Source organism: Epinephelus lanceolatus, chromosome 18, assembly GCF_041903045.1.
Source record: "Epinephelus lanceolatus isolate andai-2023 chromosome 18, ASM4190304v1, whole genome shotgun sequence".
NCBI lineage: Eukaryota > Metazoa > Chordata > Actinopteri > Perciformes > Serranidae > Epinephelus > Epinephelus lanceolatus.
Genome location: NC_135751.1, coordinates 6,649,271 through 6,663,614, shown reverse-complemented (window position 1 = coordinate 6,663,614; position 14,344 = coordinate 6,649,271). Strand labels below are relative to the sequence as shown.

At 40.7% G+C, this 14,344-nt stretch overlaps 1 long non-coding RNA gene across 1 annotated transcript; it reads right to left on the bottom strand.

Annotated features, from left to right (window-relative positions):
• Nucleotides 1–11,413: 11,413 nt before the first annotated feature.
• LOC117268875 (uncharacterized) lies at nt 11,414–13,712 on the bottom strand. The gene is made up of 5 exons (XR_004502675.2): nt 13,623–13,712; nt 12,400–12,678; nt 12,222–12,314; nt 11,969–12,036; nt 11,414–11,843 (listed from the first exon to the last, which is right to left on the bottom strand). It is a non-coding gene; the product is annotated as an uncharacterized LOC117268875 (long non-coding RNA).
• Between the last annotated feature and the right edge of the window lie 632 nt (nt 13,713–14,344).

Sequence of the window (14,344 nt, the reverse complement as noted above, 5' to 3'; positions counted from 1 at the left end):
TTTTTGTGAATTAGAGTGATAGTTGACTCTTCAACAGTAGGAGGTAAGGACTGCTCTTCAAATGACTGTGTAAACACAGCTTTTAGCTGAGGGGAAATCAAATTGTTATACTTTTTATATAGTTCATTACCTAACCCATCAGGGCCAGGAGTTTTTCCAGTTTTTAGAGTTTTAATAGATTCTGAGACGTCCCTTAACGTTATTTCTGAGCCTAACTCTACTCTTTTAGTTACTTCTCGCTAAGTGTTGGAAGATTGCCCGAGTCCAAGAAGGACTGCATTGAGCCTGGAGCCACTGTTGACTGAGATGAGTATAGTTTTTGATAAAACTGTTTGAATCTTTCATTAATGTCTTTAGGCAATGCGAGTAAGTCTCCCTTATCAGACCTGATTTTGTGGATGGCGCGATCATTTTCTAATTTACGGAGTTGTCTTGCTAATAATTTTTGGGATTTATCACCAAATTCAAATTGGCTTTGTTTCGTGTATTGAAAAGCTCTGCTGATTTTGAGTGAAAGTATCTGATTTAGTCTGTATTTAAGCGCCGAGATTTTGTTATGTTTTTCTATTGAAGGGTGGGCTGCATTTTCTGCATCTAATTGTTTTATTTGTTTTTCTTGTTCAACCTGTTCTGCCCTTCTTCTCTTATTTTGAGCAGCCTGAAATGAAATAACGCAGCCTCTGAGAAAGGCTTTAAAGGTTTCCCAGAGCAGTGCTGGAGAAATCCCAGGTGTGTCGTTTGTTTCGAAAAAAAAATTCTATTTGAGGTTTCAAGTATTCACAGAATTTAGAGTCTGTAAGCATTTGAGGGTTGAGCCTCCAGCTTGTCTGACCTCTACCTATCCCCTCCAAAGCCACTGAAAGTGTAAGAAGGCAGTGATATGAAATGATTATGTTGTGATATTTTGGATAATGAATGTATGGCATAAGGTTGGAATCGGCTAAAAAATAATCAATTCTTGAGTACACTTTATGTACGCTGGAATAGAATGAATATTCTCTTCCAGCTGGATTAGTGGTCCTCCATACATCATGAATATGTGTGTTCTTTATGTAGGTGTTCAGTAATTCGCTAGATTTCGATGTGTTCACTCGTCTATATGAGGACCTATCCAAGTATTGGTCTAACACACAATTCAGGTCACCCCCGATTATTAAACTAGACTGGGGCATATCTGGAATTAGAGCAAATATTTTCTGGAAAAAATGTGGGTTGTCAAAATTTGGCCCATATATGTCTTTGTAAATATCTATGTCTGAATACTCAATTTTATTATTTTTGTTGTTTTTTTTGTTAAGGGACAGCACTTTGCACACAATCGGTAGAATGCCCCATCTATGGGTGGTACACTCTGCCATGACAGTGATATATAAAATGTCAGCAATGACATCAACTAGCTGGCTGGCACGTTCTTAGTGAATGTGAGTAAAGCTGCTGGTTCCTGATAACATCCTTGGCCATGTACTCTCATCAAGTTTTTTCTTACATCCACTGTGGATACTGACAGTAGTCGGTCCTACAGGACAGACTTTGCAGCTGACTCTTTATTGAAGAAATCAAAGCTTAACAGGTGTTAAATTCATCTGGCAAGGTGGCCTCACGCATAATGGGGCCCTCTTGCTTTTGCAGCCTGTGACATTCAGGATTACCTGCCACATTATCTTTGGTGTTGATGGTGTTAGTGACAAAACTACAGAGAATTATCACCCAACTCTGCACTTTCCCTCAGCTCTGTGGAGCTCTTTTCAGGCAGCTGTTATCAGTGACAAAGCTCTGATAAAGCCACTGTACACTACCTGTCCAGCATCAAACAGTACAGTTAGGGACTATTGGGTGAACACTGTGGAGCATTCAGCAGTCAAGAGCTGGGAGTAAGTTGAAAACAGAGTTAATGGGAGGTTGAATATTGGTCTTACAGAAAGACCTCTCAAAATGGATGCTAACGTGGCTCTGTGTCTACTGGATGTGTAAGGAGGCAAGTGTGTTAAGATCATGATATCAACTTAAAAGTGATGTTGTGTACAAGGCTGCAAGTTTCAGTAAAAGTATAGGTATCAGCAGTAACAGCTGGCAATTTGTTCACATTAGCAAGTAAGTTAATGTTAGATAACATTAGACAGCTGAAACCACAATATCACAGGTCAGTGTTTCCTCTAAGATTAGGATTTTTTTCAGCTCTGGGGGGCACTGAAGTTATCATATATGGATTAACCATATATCAGACCATAAATGAGGCAAGAGTTAACTAGGTTGCACAGCTCAGCAGCACAGCAGCATAGACCTTAGCTACTGCAGCACCTAAATTCAGCCAGCGCAAACCCCAAACCTGGGTTTCACGGCAGGCTGGTGGCCAGTGGCAGTGCTGAGTCTAACCTGTGTTACTCTTGCAACAGAAAGTTAGTTGATGTAAGGACTCAGGTCTCACTCTGGCTGAAAGAAAGTTGCTACAGAACGCCAAGTGAAGGTCCGTTTCCACTGGGCCACCAATGCAAACTGGTGCTGGCACTGTCACTGGTGGGTGTCCATTGTGTTAACGTAAGTGGACTCCATTTCTTCGCAAACGGTAATGTTGCAGAAGTCAGTCCACGTACAGGCTGTTAAAGCCATCTGAGAAAGTCAGGGAAAGTTCCCATTTTTTAGTTAGGTCACATCCTGTTCACCCATTGGCTATAAAGAATTAGACATGTAAAAAGCAACAAACAAAACTTCTAAAGAAATAATTAAATAATGTACCTGCTCCAAGTGGCACCATGCATGGTGTAACTACTTTGTGATTACTTTATGACTCCTTCATGGGAATACATATGAGTTTATTTACGACAAAGTTGATCAGAGCAGGGCGTGGTTACAGGCAGCCAGTCAAAATAGGAACCAATTACAAAAGGGTAGACAGACAGGATATCAAGCCAAAGAAGGCAGGAACACTACCTCCCTCTGCAGTTACAGTGCATCACACCTGCAGTCATACTGAATCCCTTGACATCTTCAGCTTGCCACATCACACTTGATTACCATGAGACGAAGCACCCCCCTCCAAGAACAACAGTCCTGCCATCTGTTCAACTCCTCTATCAATGTTAACAAGACAACATGGACTCCTGCTGAGAGTGACAGGACTCCTGTGGTTACTCTACAAAACCTACTGCTGATGTGTAATCCCTCAGGTTTTAGCTTTAAAAGCATTCGTCCAGTGAAAGCCTTTTTCACCGGGGACTTAGCCTAGTTTTTCTCTTGACTTTTATCTGTGTTTCATCTTGCCAAAAAAATGCAGCACTCTACTGTTACAGGAGTAGTGTGTAAGATTTAGTGGCAACTAGCAGTGAGGATTGCAGATTGCAACCAGCTTAAACTTTTCCTGTGTGCCAACTTTAAACTCCTGGTTAGAATTCCTTCAGTGTTCATTGTTTAGGTTTTTACCGAGCTTTCCCACAGAGGTCTCTCTCTCTCCAAAACAAATGGACCCAGTGATTTAAACCAGTAATAACACTTAATATAGCAGTTTCACGTTAAAAATCTGTGTTTTTCCAAAGCTAATAAGCTTGTTGCGGAGGGGTTGCAAACAGTGGTGGTTGCGAATGGCCCTATCTACAACATGGTGATCTCCATGGACGAGGACCCACTCCCTATAAATGTCTCACTCTTAGGTAACAAAATCACAACAATTTTTATTTTCAGGTGATTATACAATAAAAAAAACATGCTCCACCCTCCTGCACCTCCTTAAATTGCTCATAAGGAATTAAAATCTCTGGTACTGGTGTTTAACCACTGCAGCTTCTTTTTGAACTAAAAGACAGGGTTATCTGGATCACCTGAGTCAATCAGCAGTAGGTACCTGCAGATGCAACGTATCCTCATATAATGATTAGCATGTTATCGTACACTCTGTGATAGTCTGGCAATCTGTCCAGGGTGTACCCTGCTTCTCACCCAGTGACATTTGGGATAGGCTCCAGCCACGCTATGACCCCTACCAGGATATGGAAAATGAAATAAATGAGATGAAATGATATCCACACAACAGTTCGTATCCTGCAAATTATCATCCCACGAATTATGTCATATCCTCAATGTAAAATTATGGAGGTTAGGTTTAGGCAGGTAAAATTACTCTGGTTAGATTTAGGGAAAAAATCATGGTGATGATGTACCTTAACATGACTCAAAGTTCCTTTATAGCAATGGTTCCCAACTGGTGGGACATGGTCCAAAAGTAGGTCACACAGGTCCATTCTGAATGGACCACAAGTGACTCAGGAATGTGTCAAGTTTGTAAAAAACACTTTATTTTTGAGTACAGTGAATTTCCGGTACAGAGCTCTTATTTTGAATAGCCGTTTCCTGCTGTAGAGTGAGTGACTACCAGACAGCTACTTGACAGAGATGGCAAACTAGCTCAAGACATGGCCAAACGCAAGTATGATGCTGAATATATTAAACTATGTGGACCTTGAACCAATGACTAAGGAGATATCTGGACCCCATGGCTGGACCAGTTGGAAACCACTGCTTTTAAGTTCTCGCAGTTCTGAACACTGGTCTCCTGGGGGAAAGTCGCGGGGGAAAGTCCTTTGTTTTCCATGTATATGTATTAAAAGACCTAGATACAGCGTTGGAGGATGGACCCATGAAAGTCGTTCAGTGGTGTATTAAACCAAAAAAGCTCTATTTCCTTGGTATGAGATACTGGTGCTTGATTGGTATTTATCATTTGTCACTTCATTTACTCTCTAATACCAATTCTATGCCCTTTTGTGCTTATGTTTATCAGTTACTGTGTCTCAGGTGCTGCCGGAGCAGTTTGTGAGCTCGCTCTGATTTGATCCAGAGCATCACACTAGCAGAGCCAAACCAATAAACTGAAATGTGCATTTTTGCAGTGAATTGTAAAAACTTTATCCTTACTAAAGCTTACAGCTTACAGCTTTTGTGGGAAATTAACAGTTTTTAAAGTAGTCTGTCAGATAATGATCGGAAACAAAATTAACTTTTATTTTGAAAATTAAGCATTAACTGTGTGGCATTTATGTATTTCCTCATACATATTTTGTTTTTGTGTGTGTTTGGTTGAAAGACAGTGGTCACAGGTACCATATTTCAATAATGAAATAAAAACAAAATGAACAATGCATTATTTAAATCACCATCTACTTAAAGTGGCTGCAGCTTTTACTTCTGTGAGCACATTTTTGTTACATTCACATGTGGAAAATACGCTTTCTTTAGAACATGCATCTTGCAATGATGAAACCATGATGTAAGCCTACTGCTAAGTCATTCATTCCTTTTTTTTTCTTTTTATAACCTTGTCATCCTTGCTTCACAATGTTCACCCGCTAGTCTCTAACTTTGGTGCTGATCAGATAGTGTACAATGGGTTTATAAGAGCACTGACAACAGCTGCCTGCTGCTTTGTGGGTTGGTAAGAAAAGAGTTTGTGGGCTGGAAGACCAAAACAATGAGCTACAAGAAGCTAAAAAGCTCCATAGAGCTGAGGGGAACTAAAGAGATAGTGATTCTCTGTGGGTTCATCACTAAAAGCAACACCTAAACACATTACACACAGTCAAGTTTATTTATATAGCACATTTCATAGGACAAGCATAAATTCAATGTGCTTAAAAAGGCAAAGCAGATAAAATCTATACATGCCAAGAATATACCATTTCATAAGAAATACATATATAAAACATATAAGATAAAAATAAACAAGAACATTTTATACATATAAAATAGGACAATATATAAAATGTTATAAGATGAAGCTTTAAATACAAACACTAGGCCTGATTAAAAGCTTGTGAAAAAAGATGTTTTTAGTTTGAGTATGAATGAAAAAATCTCAGGGGATGGCAGTGTAGTTTGGTTTCAACTCTTTGTTGAACAAAGAGTACCACTTTAGTCTTTTGATCCATTGTCAATATAGAAAATCTGAATAAATTTTGTTTACTACAGCTTTAATTTAAAGTTTCTATGCTTTTTGCCCTGAACAAAATAAATGCTTCAGAAAATATATCTATGTATGTATGTATCTGTATAGATGAAGGTGAAGATGTATACTATGTGTGATGCTACAGATCTGTACCACTTGGTGTCAGTGTTGAGGAAGTTTTCATCTAAATGAACACAGGGGAGCTCTCACTGTGACACCAACACTTCCTCTGGACTGACACGTTGGCAAATAACCAGCTTCACTACCTCTCACAGATCAGTCTGAAGTCATCGGCTGCTGAAGTGATATAAACATGAAAATATTTCCCCAAAATAATTTTACAAATGTGTTAATGCTTTTGACCCTAAAGAAAGTCCCTGAATTTAACTGCAGCAACAACAACAGATGAATATATGAAATGCAAACACTGTAAATTCACACTGAAAACGTATTTTTGCGGCAGCCATCATTTGCTCCTGAAAGCATTTTACTGCATAACAGTTTGGTCAAAGGGAGTAAGAAATTCTGTTACAACAACTGCACAGAGGACATCATTCCAGTCTCAATCACTGGTACTGGATGTACAACATGTACTCATCAAAAGAAACAAACATACATTCAGTGGGCACTTTATTGGGTACACCTCGGTAGTACTGGGTTGGACCCACTTTTGCCTTCAGAAATGCCATAATTCTTGGTGGCATAGATTCAACAAGGTGCTGGAAACATTCCTCAGATTTTGGTCCATATTGACATGATAGCATCAGTTGTTGCAGATTTGTCGGCTTGCACATCCATTCTGCGAATCTCCCATTCCACCACATCCTAAAGGTAGTGATGTCCAAATGAAGCTTCATGAACCACCAGTTGTATTTGCTGAACCCACTAGATGGCACTCTTGGTGTAATGAAAAAATCCCAAGGGATGGCAGTGCAGTTCGGTTTCAACCCTTTGTTGAACAGAGTGCCAGAGTGGACCCAAAAAATAAAGAAAATGGTTCATGAAGCTTTATTTGGCCATTGCAAGTTGAAACCAAACTGCATTGCCATCCCTTGAGCCTTATTCATTACACCATCTAGTGGGTTCGGCGAATACAACTGGTGGTTCATGAAGCTTCATTTGGACATCACTGCCCAAATGTGCTCTATTGGATTGAGATCTGGTGACGGTGGAGGCCATTGGAGCACAGTGAAGTCATTGTCATGTTGAAGAAACCAGTTTGAGATGATCTGAGTTGTGTGATATGGTGCGTTATCCTGCTGGAAGTAGCCATCAGAATATGGGTGCACTGTGGTCATAAAGGGATGGACATGATCAGCAACAATACTCAGGGAGGCTGTTGCATTTAAACGATGCTGAATTGGTACTTAAGAGCCCATAGTGTGCCAAGAAAATATCCCCCACACCATTACACCACCACCAGCCTGAACCATTAATACAAGGCAGGATGGATCCATGCTTTCATGTTGTTTCTGCCAAATTCTGACCCTACCATCTAAATGTCGCAGCAGCATTCAAGACTCATCAGACCAGGCAATGTTTTTCTAATCTTCTACTGTCCAATTTCGCTGAGCACGTTCAAAGTGTAGCCTCAGAGTCCTGTTCTTAGCTGACAGGAGTGGCACCCAGTGTGGTCTTGTACTGCTGTAGCCCATCTGCTTCAAGGTTTGACATGTTGTTTGTTCAGAGATGGTCTTCTTCGTATCTTGGTTGTAACAAGTGGTTATTTGAGTTACTGTTACCTTTCTATCATCTTGAACCAGTCTGGCCATTCTCCTCTGACCTCTGGCATCAACAAGGCATTTTCGCCCAGAGAACTGCTGCTCTTTCTATTTTTTAACCGTCCTCTCTAAACCTTTGAGATGGTTGTGTGTGAAAATCCCAGTAGATCAGCAGTTTTCAAAATACTCAGACCAGTCTGTCTGGCACCAACAACCATGCCACGTTCAAAGTAACTTAAATCACCTTTTCTTCCCATTCTGATGCTAGGTTTGACCTTCAGCAGGTTGTCTTGATCATGTCTACATGCCAAAATGTTTTGAGTTGCTGCCACATAATTGGCTGATTAACTATTTTCATTATCGAGCAGTTGAACAGGTGTACCTAATAAAGTACCCGGCAAGCATAGACTCAAAAAGCATATATAAAGTAAGAAAAAAAAATAAGAGTGAGAGCGTGTGTGATGGCATACAGTATGTATTTATGTACTTGTATATGTTAGTGAGTGCATGCGTGAATGTAATTTGTTATTCACATCCTTGGTATATTTTGCCATGTAAATAGCTGATAAGTTAAATGTGTCACAGACTGGCTCAGAGAATGTAACAGTGAGGGAGGAAACGTGCAGGGATGATGCATGTCAGATGAAGAAAGAGAGGACTAAACGCACAGGCCAGCTTTAATAATCTGGAAGGCCCAGGTAAAGCAGACTAACTGACAACTCTCTGCTGTCAGGTCACTTTGCACTAAGATTGGCAAGGACATCCTTTGAGACAGTGGGAGAGGCGTCACAGTGGGTTACCCCCATAGACTGTATAAAAATACCAAGGTTACCCCAGGGCCTGGGTGCAAAAGGTGTATGGCAGAAATGCAAAAAACACTGCTAGTCTGTTTACAGGTGTAAAGGTAAAGAGAGAGAAAAATTAATAGAATCAAATTAAAAAAGATAAATGTTTGCAAGGTAGAGGGGTTACAAGGAAAAAATAGATAAAAAGGGGGGGTGAGTAATTGGGATACAGCGAGTGAAAATGCTGCTCAGGTAGGTGCTTGTGAAGCATCTGTCCTGGACCCCTGGGCTACAAAATGGGGTCAGAGCACCACCAGGAAGCCCTTATTCTTGCCAGCTGGGTTGGGTCAGCTGGGTCAACAATATTATTATTGTTATTATCATCAACTTCAGTGTGACCCCAATTTTCTACCCAACACACATTTTCTTGTATAATTTTAGGCTGCCCACAGAGTCACACTAAGCAGTCATGGGCCTGATCAAAGGCTAATAACAAGATAACATGAAACAGTGAGGTCATGAAAAATGTGATTTTGCCTAATCAAGTGGTGTGTGTGTGTGTGTGTGTGTCCAGGACTAATGCTTTGTTATTCTCCATGCCTTCAGGTCCTTCGCCAATGGGGTTGGGACTTTACCCGGACGGATCTTCTCGATCTCGTTCAAGAGTTTGTGATAGCAATCTTCAAACCCCCTTCAAGAACGGAAGACCAGGCCAAAAATGGTTTGACCGCTTCATGCGGGACCATCTGGAACTGACTATAACAGTTCCCAGATACAAAGGCAAAAGCCACTTCTGACCCAGCCATTCTCACTGGCTGGTTTGTACTCCTCAAAAAACAGATGGTTAAAGCCGATTGCATGGATAGGCCTGAAAATATCTATAACGTAGATAAAACAGGCTGTGTCTCAGAGATAGAGCGGGTCGTCATCCACCAATCGAAAGATCAGCGGTTCGATCCCAGGCTCCTCCAGGCTGCATGTCGACGTATCCTTGAGCAAGATACTGAACCCCAAATTGCTCCCGATGGCTGTTCCATCGGTGTGTGAGTGTGTTAAAACTGAGTAGCAGGTGGCACCTTGTATGGTAGCCTCGGCCACCAGGGTATGAATGTGTGTGTGAATGGGGGAACATGACTCGTAGTGTAAAAAGTGCTTTGAGTAGTCACTAGATGACTAGAAAGGCGCTATACAAATGCAGGTCCATCACAGATCCAGCAGCAGGCAAAGTCCTGTCAAGGAGAGGCAGCAAGAATGTGTACCAAAACATGGGCGCGAGTGGGAGGGAACAGATCACTGTCTGCATAACAGGGAATGCAGCTGGACAGATTCTCCCACCCTATGTGGTATACAAGGGGAAACACCTCTATGGATCTTGGTGTGAGGGTGGTCCCAAGGGTGCCCGCTATGCTGTGACAGACCATGGACGGATGGAGAGGGTCATATTCGAGGACTATTTCTCACACCTCTTCCTCAAGGATTCTGAGAAGTGGTCCAACTTAGCTTTCCCACGGATAATAATATTTGACGGACATTCTTCTCACGTCTCCCTCAGCCTTGCCTTAAAGGCAAAAGAAAACAATGTGGTATTGCTGAGACTGCCCTCTCACCTAACCCACATTCTCCAGCCACTCAACAGAACAATGTTTGGGGAGGTGAAGAGGCAGTGGCGAACAAAGCCGCAGAGGCACTCCTGTATGACCAGAGACAAGATCAGGAAAGAGGATTTCCCATCCAAACTGATGGTGGTGTTGGAGATGGGTGGGTTTAAGAGCACTGGAATACAACAATACTCCTCTGCACAACCTCGCCCAGCCAAGAAAACACTGAACTTTCCAGTGAAACCCTGCGCCACTACTGTATCCCCTCATGAAAAAACACTACTGAATCACTATTCATCACTACTACTAAATACCTACACAAAAACTACTGTTTCACTACTTGATTGCTATTGAGCTGTGTAGTGATTTGAATAGTAATGAGTAATGTATTGGGTGATTTCACTACTGATCACTACTGACAATTACTACATGATGCCTATTCAAATTCCTGCACAATTGCTACTTAATCACTTCTGTCTCACTATTGGATTTTGGGAAATTACTATATAATCACTACTCATTCCCTTCACATTTATTATTGAATTACTACACAATGCTTACACATTTACTGCTGTATGTCTTCACAATCCCTATGGAATTACTACATATTTCTGTGTATGTAGTGTTTTATCACTACTGAATTACTTTTCATTTCTACACAAACCCTTCTGAATTACTATTGAAACTCTACATGATTATCACTTAATCACTTCTGTCTCACTATTGGATTTTGGGAAATTACTATATAATCACTACTCATTCCTTCACATTTATCATTGAATTACTACACAATGCTTACACATTTACTGCTGTATGCCTTCACAATCCCTATGGAATTACTACATCCTTCTGCGTATGTAGTGTTTTATCAGTACTCATCACTATTGAATTACTTTTTATTTCTACACAAACCCTTTTGAATTACTACTGAAACTCTACATGATTATCTCTTGATTACTTCTGTCTCACTATTGGATTTTGGGAAATTACTATATAATCACTACTCATTCCTTCACATTTATTATTGAATTACTACACAATGCTTACATATTTACTGCTGTATGTCTTCACAATCCCTATGGAATTACTACATCCTTCTGTGTGTGTGGTGTTTTATCACTACTCATCATTATTGAATTACTTTCATTGCTGCACAACCCTTTTGAAATTACTACTGAAACTCTACATGATTACCACTTAATTACTTTTGTCTTACTATTAAGCAATGACTACATATAAACAACTCATTCCTTGACTTTTACTCTTAAATTACAACATTCTTACAATTTCTGATGATGAAACTGTTCCATTCATTACCATTTACCAGTTCAGTATCATGGTTCAGTTAGTATTCAGGTGAGATGTGAAACCAGGGTGTAAAATATCATACAATTTTATTGCAAATTATTACATACATTAATTACATATTTGATCAGGAACATGTCTTGTGCCATTGAATGCACTTAAAATAACAGCTAGACTACCCCCAAGGAACCCTCCTCCAACCAGAACTACGGAGTTGTCTCTTTGAACTTGTCATAACCAGACACCTGACTATCGTCTGTGACACACAAACAGTATCTCTATGGGCTTCTTCGGGTGTCTTGTGAATGCACTTAAGAACAGCTAGACTACCCCCTAGGAACTGCCCCAACACACACAAAAAGACCAGTTGGTTAACAAAAAAAAGGGACTAGGACCCACACAAGCGTAATCCTATGTATGCTAGTATCTCCAGGTGCTGTTTGGTGGCAGCCAACAGCGACTCCACGAGGATAAGCATCCCCATGTCGTCACTGGGGTGCACCTACAAACACAAAACAATGACAAAAAAAATTTAAATATTATTTTGAAAAATGTGACCTTTATTGTCAAACATACTGTGTTGAATAATTTTCTATTTATGATATGAAAATAATATATTCTACTTACACCATCACAGCACCACAGCTTACGGTTGTTCAGGGGGAAGCGGTCAGCGTGGTGAAAATATTTCACACCTTAAAAAAAAAAGGAACAAGAAAAGAAACACAGTTTTTGAAAAACACATTTTAAAAAGGCAATGTCAACCTTCTTATTAGAAAACCATAATGGGTATAATATTAGAAATTATATGTAAAATATATAATTCTCATAAGCCTTCATAAAACTGTTTAGAACTATGTATCGTTATTTTCAAACATACGGAGACGTGCTGACACGCGGTGAAATTCATGCCGGAAAAACTCTTGGATATCCCCCGGGACTGTCAAGTGTGGGACAAGGTCCCAGCGAAGACCTAAACAAAATAATAATGGTTAATGACAAAATCATATTGACCTGTACACATCAGCCTCATTAAAAAGAATACATGAATAACCTACCTGTGCAATCGGCCAGACGCTGCAGACAGTGGTCAGGTATTGGCCAAAAGCTATGCCTCCTTGCTTAGGTGTCTTGCTGGCCGTTAGGTTGTTGCTAGGGGCTATGACACAGACAGCATCAGAGATCTGAGGAAGAACAGCATTTTCATCCTCAGTCCTGAGCTGGTCAGCGCACACCCCTGGAGTGGACATGACGTCAAAGGTGTGGCAATCCTCTGGCATCAGCACAATCCCATCTGCAAGGGAGCGCAGATGGGATGCCCCTACAAGAAGAACAAGCTGGAACAAAAGAAAGGATTTTTTTTCTTTTCTTGTATTATTAAATCAATTATGTCCACAAACACACGAAGCTTTAATTGCATTGGAACATACTTTGTTAAACACAGTAGGCTATATCACAGAGCATTGGACAAATGTAATTCATTTTCAGACATTAAACATGAGAAGATTATTTCAATTGGACATTCTCATTTCCCAGAGGACTCAGCTTAAGCATTAATGAGTGTTACACGCCAGTAATATGAAGATATTTACGTGTTTTGTGGTTAATTCTACCGTGGATCTGTTCATTCCTGCATGCGGAGGCAAACAGGCAGATGAGCTTTGTTTCCTGCTAGACTGAGTGCGACTCATTCATCCAAACTTTGCAAACATGGTCGGGATTTGTAGAGGACATATATATGTTGTTCACTATAAAATGCGGTTGCTATAAATAAATGCATCTCTGTGCAGAGAGGGAAATATGAAAAAATGCTCCGTTCGACACCCCTCTCCCCTAAGTTACAACACATCACTCTCTGGCCGAGTCAGAGAACAATGGCGGCTAACTAGCCGTTACGCTAACTACCCGCTAAATTACGCTAGCTTACTAAACTAAGCTAATGGCAAAACATTGCCATTGAATATTCCACAGTTTAAAAACAACCAGTGTGAGCTGACGCAACACCTAAAATACCGCACTCTCCTGCTGAGTCGAAGGATGCTGGGGGCTAAGTAAGTCCTACGCTACCTAGCCGCTACGCTAACTAGCCGCTTTGCTAACGAACGGCTACGCTAACGAACTGCTACGGTATCTTACTGAGCTGAGCTAGTGACAGTACATTCCAATTGATATAATGTAGGTACACACATAGTTTATATAGCATACAAACCCACATATAATGTCAGAAGCACGAGCAACATTCACAAAATGACTACGCTACAAGCAAGCTCCTACCACTTACCGTAATGACTGCCGTGTCCTTCGGTGAAGAGGGACAAACAATCACAACGCAGCGCCGGGGAACAAGGTGGAGGCACCAAACGGAATGTCATTGGATAACATGATCCTTAGCTAAGCCCCGCTGCCTTGGTTACTGTTGCTATGTCTTTCAAGCATTCACTGCCACACTAGTCTCCTAACATCCTGTTGAGTAAATGAACATGTGGAAAAAAGCACAGGTGGTGGTCACCTCCACCTCCACCTCCACCGCGTCTAACAAAAGGCAGAGAAGCTGGTCCTGAGTCAGGTCGCTGGATAACCAGAGCCTCAGGTCATCACTCACCCCCAGGTCCCCAGGGCCTAGAGGCTATTAATGTTACCCATAATGTTGCAGCAAATTGGAAACACAGACATGGAAAGGGAGTTGTTGACAAAACTAAAAAAATAAATGACTACTGATTGTTGTTTTTGTTCGTTAAATTACAAGGTGTGGAAATCACAAAATCAACGCCAAATTGAAAAATTTGAATCAAAATGGCCAACTTCCTGTTTGGAGTAGAGCATTGGTGGCAGATACTTTTTTGTGCATCTGGGCAACTTACACATATGTACACATTTTCATCTTCCTATTCTTATCTCACTATAATTGTCAGGGCAGTGTTTCCTGACTAGTCCAACAGGAAAACAGTTGTCACATCTGACTGATTATAGCTCTACCTCCTCTTAGAGACTTAAACAATTGCT